The following is an 8,332-nucleotide window of genomic DNA, read 5'->3' as shown; positions in this document are numbered from 1 at the left end:
CTAATTATCTTGGAGAGAGAATTCCAGAAATAGTTCCAATCCAAATGTAGCTTAGAAACTATAAAACTAACCAAACTTATAAGTACAATTTGTAATTAGCAAAAGAAGGTCATGGCTTTTATGCATCAATTCATTAAAAGAGCATCCTTTTTTAATATTATTAAGTCCCTTTATAGCTATTTTATAATTATTAATTTGACAAAAAATTGCTTTAAAATTCATTTTTGGCTGTGGACTGAGTATTCATAATTAATAATAAGAAATTTATTAATGTTATAACAAATTTAAATTAGTAAGGTTTTTTTATTAAGCCTTAACTATAATAAAAAAAACAACGCATAAAATACGATTCTAAAATCTGTTAAAATGTGTTAAATGTTTCACTATGTCACTAGTACTATTATACAACAATTTAACTTTTATGGAGTACAAGGAAATGCATATTTTTTGTTATAAATTATACAGTCAAAGGAATGAGAAAAACTTTCTTAATGATAATGAAATGTATTAATGTTATAGCAAATTTTAATTAGTAATGTAAGCCTCAACTATAATTTTAAAAAAAAAAAAACATATGACACAACGTTCCTAAAATCTGTTTAAAATGTTTTACTATGTTTAACACAAGTATTATTATACAACAATTTAACTTTTATGGAGTACAAGAAAATGCATATTTTTGTTATTAAATATACAGTCAAAGGGTAAAAAACAAAAAAACTTTTTAATAATAATTAATTGTAATAAATAATAATGAAATGTATTAATAATATAACAAATTTAAATTAGTAAGGTAAGCCTTAACTATAATAAAAAAAACACATAACACAATGTTTCTAAAATCTCTTTAAAAACGTTTACTATAATTAACACAAGTATTATTATACAACAATTTAACTTTTATGGAGTACAAGAAAATGCATATTTTTGTTATAAATTATACAGTCAAAGCATAAAAATATGAGACAATTTTTGTTTTGTTACATAATCTTAAAAGTTGATAAATCTTTTGGTACTGTAACTCAAGAACAATTATTAGACACATAACATTTGTATTTATTTATAATGACACACCATATTCTAACTAGTTCATCTGTTGTCTTATTTGTTGATATTACAACTATTTTCAGAAAGTTATTCAGTAAAAATAAACACAATCCCAAAGCATAATGAGCAATCGAGTTTTTACACGGTGAGAAAGGTTAATGGAATGTGAATGTTGAATTCAGCTCCACTTCACTACATGCTTCTGTCATGGAGCTGTGTGGTGCTCATACAGCTGCATTTCAACACCCACTACTGCCAATCTTACTAATAAGTCATGTTTGCCTCCATCTGTTGTTGTTGATAAGCTTAGTTCTAATACAGTTAGAGTGTAAATCCAGATGCCTTGCTTTTGAACTCCTAGTCCAATCGGCCTCAAAGCCCCTGTTAAAGAAAATAACCAACATTTTCATCAAAATATTGTGAACTTAAAGTAATTAATTGAATCATTGGGAATAGTTTTATCTGAATTGTATCCTGACAACAATTTTAACAGAGCATAATATGTCTAAAACTGAATTTATTATCAAAATGAAACATACAAAATTACTCTATGATTTGAGAGTACTCTCACAGAACTGCATCTGAGGGTGGTATTCTTTCAAAGGAGGGTTAGAAGATATTAACAACTAAGTCATATAATAAGAAATCATCTCTGCCAAGATAAACTGGTTGAATTTTTTATAGCTAGATTTTAAAGTAAAATTATGAGTATTCTGCTGATAAGTCTGCTAATAAGACTATAGTTAATCGTCAGAATTTCTTTGTCGATTAGATTGTCATAGAATTTTTGTTTAATAAAGAAGAGTATTTAATCATTGCAGGAAATTTTAATATTGATATGCTGAAAAGCTCAAAAGAACTTATAAGGTAACTTATAAATACTTAAAAGGTAATGGATTTTTAGTTGAATTTCCAATAAGAGTAAACGTTGCCAGTCGGTCTTAAAAAGTCTGAAAGTATTAACAGTAATACCATCTATATCCTTCCAGTCTACAACACTAGCAGTTCGTCTGGGAACCAATAAGCAACACTAGGATGTTCACACACACTGCACCAGACATGGAACAGACTTAAATTTGCCATCACTTACAGCTCTTCGAAGCTAAACTGTCCTACCCAAAAGCAAAGTTTTTTGATGCCTTGCCTGCATCCTTTAAGGTCTTGGAGCTGAAAGTGTTAAAGAAGAAATTAACATCTTGGCTAGCAGATAGACCCTTTTGAGGTGTGAATGAATTTTGAACCTGGAAAGACTGACCATGGCAATTAGCAAATAAATTTACCCTGTGTTCAAAATAATGCAAAGCATGAACTGCCACTGACTTTGTTGACTAACTAGTTTTTTTTTGTTTTTTCTCTCTATCCAATCTACATGATTCCTGTTTCTATTTTGATGATAGCTAATAACAATTTCTGTATCTGTAACATCTCAAACCAGCCTTGTCAGTTTTTTAATAAATATTAAGATAAAAAATTTTAAGATCTCAAGAAAAGTAACATCCTTATTAGATCATGATGGGCAGATGCTTGATATTATGAGATGGAATTTTATTAAAAAGAAGATCTGGCAGTAACTCATAGAAAGTTGTCACGATCAAATCATTACTAGAAAAGGAGGGCCGGTTCCCAGTGTTTTGTTCATAAACAAATGAAAAATTGTATTACTTTAGCAATATTTTTTAATTATTTTTTTTTCAATCTGTATTTCCCTTGTGTATCAATAAATCTCAACAGGAAATGTAATTGAATTACTTATGAATTAAAAGATGAAAAATATGAAATTATTCAGTGTAGCAAATTATAAAGATTACATAATTCCAGACCATAGTTTAAAACAAGGTCAAACATAAAAACAAGCAATGTAATTCCAAATTAATTATTTTTTTAATTAGATAATTAAATTTAAAATGCAGTGAACATTACCAAGACAACATTGCAATTTATAAATAGTGAAACAAAAAGGCATGAATATAAAATTAAAGACAATCTTTGTTTTAATGGATTGCTTAAAAGGGATCCTTCTTGTTATAGACCTGGTTCAATCTTCCAGTTCTTTCAAAAATTTTGGAAAGAGTAGTTTGCAATTAGTTGACAAAATATTTATAACAGAACAATTCTATAGACCCTGAAATACATGGCTTCTAACCCAGAAAATCAACTATCTTAGCAGGAATAGATTTTGTTCAAACAATTAATAGAGTCTGTAGATAAAGTGGAAAAGTCAGTATGGTAAGCATTAGTAAGACTTCTCTAGAGCATTTGATAGCAAACTTTTGAATTCCCTTTCAAAATTAGTTTTAAAAAAAATGAAGAACTGTGATGGTTTGACTCTTATTTTGCAGATAGAAAGCAGTATGTAAAAATATATCAGAGTATTCAAAGTTTTAGTTACAACAGCATTAAAAAAGTTCTGTCACATCTGCAACTAGTCAAGTGCGGTGTACTCCAGGGTTAGGTCCTGAGATCTGTCTTGTTCTTGTGTTACTTGAGAGAATTACCGGGAGTTGTCCCTGGTGATGGTTCTGTCAGTAAGTATGCTGATGACACTAATATTACAATTTCTGGTTAATCTAAAGATGATATAGATGTTTTATCATTTATTAGTCTTTGAATAATCAAACATGTCTTGGGCAATAAGGACCTAATTTTAAATTCAAGCAAATCAAATTTCATTTCATTCTGTACCAAACAATCCTGCCAAAATTTAAACCAAATATAATTCTGGACAGTCAAACCTTGGCTCAAGTGGAGAGCACTACGTTTCTTAGCTTAATAATAGATAAAAATTTAAGTTGGAATAAACGTATACAGCATGTTATCAAGAAAATTACTTCAGGAATACATATGCACTAAGGTAAATGTTAAAATTTAGTAATTTATTTATTCTAAAACTATATATCACTCATTAATTTATTCCCATTTAGCTTTTGGAATTGACATGTATGGTGCTACTAATAAAACAAATATGGACAGGTTATTATTAAAACAAAAAAGGAGCCATCAGAATTAATCATATGCAATTTGAACAATGATGTTTCCGTCATGAATCTTTTTTCAGAATTAGGTATTATTACTGTTTATGGCTTGTGTATACTAGGATAGTGCTGCATGTAAATAAAAATTCAAATTTAAACTTAGTAAGTAAACATAATACCGGCTCAAATCGTCCTGTGGAGGTATAAAGACTAATGTTTTTTTTTTTAAGACACTGTTATGGATACAGAATTTCTGTTCCATCTCCCTACAGAATTTGGAACTAGTACAGTAAAAAATCCAAATAATTACAAATAAAAACAGAAATCATCCCTAACAAACCTCTGTACTTTATTAATGACTTTTTTAATATTATTGATCCTTTTCATTGTACACATTGTATGGTTTTTTATTTTGAATTGAACTGAATAGTATTTAAGTATCCATTTTGTTGGTGATATCTCTAATAGTTATTTTATAAATGTAGAAAACTCTCTTCAATACAATTAAAACATACTGACAACAATTATCAAACCATCTCAAAATTCTAGTGCCCTGGATTGTGTGAAGTTAAATTCATTAATATTGTCGATTCAATAAAAATAAGTATTTATGATGTGGGTATTACGAGGTTCCAACCAGTTTAGTTCAATTTTTTTAAAACCCCTAACCAAATCACTTCTTTATTTAATAAATTCTTCATTAATTTCTCCATTAATTCTTCATTAATGAAAAACTAAAAATTACTCCAGTTTACAGAAAATATTATGTAAAAGACATAAAAAATTATTGTCCAGTTTCAATCTTGACATCAGTATCAATAATCTTTGAAAAAGCAGTGCACAACAGGCTGACCAACCATTTAGAAAGATACAATCACTTTGATGAGCAGTGACATGGGTTTCAGAAAAAACAAATCTACAATAACAGCACTGATAGAATTTATTATCGGTTCAATTGACAAGAAAGAAAAGGTTACTGGAATGTTTATGGGTTCTCCACAGCATTCGCTAGTATATCCCACACAATATTACTTCCAAACCTACAAAATTTAGGAACTCAGGGTATCCATCTAAATTGCAACCTTACCTTTTCAACAGGCACAAATATGTTGAAAAATCTCATATTAAATTAAACAAAATCTTAACATTCCAGTCTGGAACACAAACAATAACAAACAGAGGACACCAAGGTCAATATGAGGGCCTCTATTATTAATGTACTAAATAAAAGACATGCCAAAACGTATTAGCAATCTTGAAAGTGTCAGAAATAAACTATGCTTTATGCTGATGATTTGAATTGCATTTTATCTCAAAAATATTGAATTAGAAATGACCGCACATACAGAACTTTCTAAACTAGAAACTTTTTTTTATTGGTAATACATTTGTACCGTATTATAGTACATATATTAAATTTATATGGAGCTAATACTTCGTAAATCAAAACAACTTTTCGGAAATACTTGATTTATTCCGAGATTAAAGTTCACTCAAAATTTGACAAAGTTTACAAACTTTAGATTCGATTTTCTTCAAAACTTCACACAATCGAACAAATCTAATTAAGAGTCTGATCAAAAATGAATTAAAATTAAAATGAAACTAAAAATGTATACTTCTCCAAAAATGGTTTAAATTAACAAAATAAAATAAAAAGTTCTCTTCTCAAAATATTCAAAAAATCAATATAACACAAAACTTGATACTAACTTTACGACCAAAATTTAATTCACAATACTACAAAAAATTGAATTAATTCTCAGACTCTGTAAGATGGGAAACTTTAAAAATTTTAATTACAACAGTATAAAAATAAAAGATATTAACTAAACGCTGGTACGGGACTTACTACTTTGAAGATTACGGAGGCTGATAGGGATTTAATACGCACTGAAGAAAAATTAAATACTTGAATTAAATTTACACGCGATAAAAGAATTACTCTAAATCCCAAACTATAGGGTTAGAGGAAGAGCTGCCGCTTCTCAACAGGACGTGTGCACCTTCTCGTGGAAACTCCAAGACTGCGCTCCCTCTCTCCACCCAACAGGTTCGGAACGTATCACCGTAGATAACACGATCAGCTGATTGACCGGTCTCGAACCAACAAACAATGTCCACGCACCGCGTCTAGTTAACAAAGAGCCTACTTTCTACCGCGATTCAGCATAAATAATTACAACTACGGTACACATTAATATTAAATATTATCAAAACTAGCATAATGTCATTCCACACAAAAGAAAATAGAAATTAAATAAATCCTTGTATTGACATGGTTGATACCATACTGGACCAAATTGACAAAACCAAGTTGTTGAAATTCATCATCGATGAAAACCACAGCTATCACATCCATGAGAGCCTATCATTAGGAAAGTAAATTCTAGATTATTAAAAATATATGACCGTACCATTTTAAATACAGGTTTTCATTCTCATATGTATTCTCCAGTTGTGTAAGGTAAGATTTTTAAATGTAAGATAAAAAAATTCTAAACTTAGGATATTGACTGGGTATAGTTTGTATATTCTGGAATCTAATGTATGCTAGAAGCCATCACAATCAGATTTATTGTGAAAAACATCAGATCTTAAGTGTAAAAAACCACATATACAAGAAATAAAAATGCAATAATCCCTCCTAAACAAAATGAGGCTAATGGCTTAATGCAGTGCATATGGCGGTTATCTTGACATAACAGCAATCAAGCAACGTCGAGCATGGCTGCTGCTTGGACGAGTGACTGTTAATCGATCATGTATGTCTGCTCGGTTGTTGGTGGTGGTTCGGAGTCACCTTTTAGCTGTTTGATCCCCAGGATAAGTGTTATAGAGGGCTTCTTATCCCTAACTTCGGCTGGTAAAGAAAGACATTCTTTACTTTACTTCTTTTTTTACATAATTTAAAGTGTTTTACTAGACAAACTTCATATGCAGAAGATAGATTTTAAGATTTTATTCCTCAATACATAAAAAATGCAACTGATAGTAATAGTGTAGAGATTGGTTTAAAGAATACCTAATAAATGGGGCTCAAAATGAATTTTTATTTATGTAGTATAGAAGGAAATAGTTAACTATGTATTTTAAAAATTCAAATTACTATTTTGATTTACAACTAAACTGATTATAATACAATTGTGCATTAGATAAATAAAAATGCTTTGACTTTGACTGCCCAACAAGAAACAGGCAAATTCTGGAAGAGAAAACAAAACTGGAATGAATTTCATAATAGCGAAGACAGGACATCAGTGTTCTTGACAAAAAAGATATTCTTCAATCAGAATGTACGTACGATGGAATCTCATAGACACAAAACAAATTTGTTAGGTTTTAATCTCTGAAGATGACATTGTTTCAGACCTTGGAAGGGAAAATGATAGTACTGAGAACTCATTAACCACTATAGAATTTAAGTATTTTGAGTACTAGAAGGAAGTGGCCTTTTGATGGATGTGTTAATGTGTTCAAATGGAGTTGTTATCTTAATTAGTTTACCGTCATATTTACAAAATCTTATTTTCTGTCCAGCACAGGTCCAGTTAGGTTACTGCAGTTAGTCTTCTTACTTTGTGTTTTTCTTGAGGGAAATAAGACAACTAGTGAAACGTTCTATTTATTCCAGTATGACAGAGATTTATGAATTTACTCAAGACTGAATAAGTTAATGACTGAACATACTCTAAACAATGTAGGTACCTAGTACTATATTTTCTTCCCCTTACTAGAAAAACTATTATAGTTGCAGCATAACAGTTAGAAATGTCATCTCTTATTTTATTCTTTTTCTTTGTCTCCAAAAATAAGGTTGAATCTTTTGGTTTTGGTCAATATAAGGGTGAGTCCTTCTATGTAGTGACTCCATTTCTTAGAATATGCTTCAGTTGTTTCAATGCTCTTGTATACTTGTTCAGATAGTAAGAATTCTTGAAAAAAATACCACAGATTGACCGTCTTGTAACAGTGTTATAATGATAATTTATTGTCTCCAACCCATAGATTTCTAGTGTAAATTGGATCTCATTGTTAATAGGAGTTTTAAAGTGATGCTATTCCTCTCTATGAACTCAAGGTACACTGATAGAAGGTGCAGGAAAGCGGAATCTAATTCCTTAATCTTTTTATTCACATTATGCATCTTTTTAACTAAATATTATACATGACACAAGTACAGACTGTATTAAACTAAATTGGAATGATAAATATTACTTACAAAAGAGCCTCTATTTTAAATATACTTGTAATTTGAAACCTTTATTACAAAAAACTGTAGATCGAAACTACTAAATTGTAAATGGATTTAA

Source organism: Homalodisca vitripennis, chromosome 5, assembly GCF_021130785.1.
Source record: "Homalodisca vitripennis isolate AUS2020 chromosome 5, UT_GWSS_2.1, whole genome shotgun sequence".
NCBI classification, from domain to species: domain Eukaryota; kingdom Metazoa; phylum Arthropoda; class Insecta; order Hemiptera; family Cicadellidae; genus Homalodisca; species Homalodisca vitripennis.
This window is presented reverse-complemented; position numbering follows the sequence as displayed.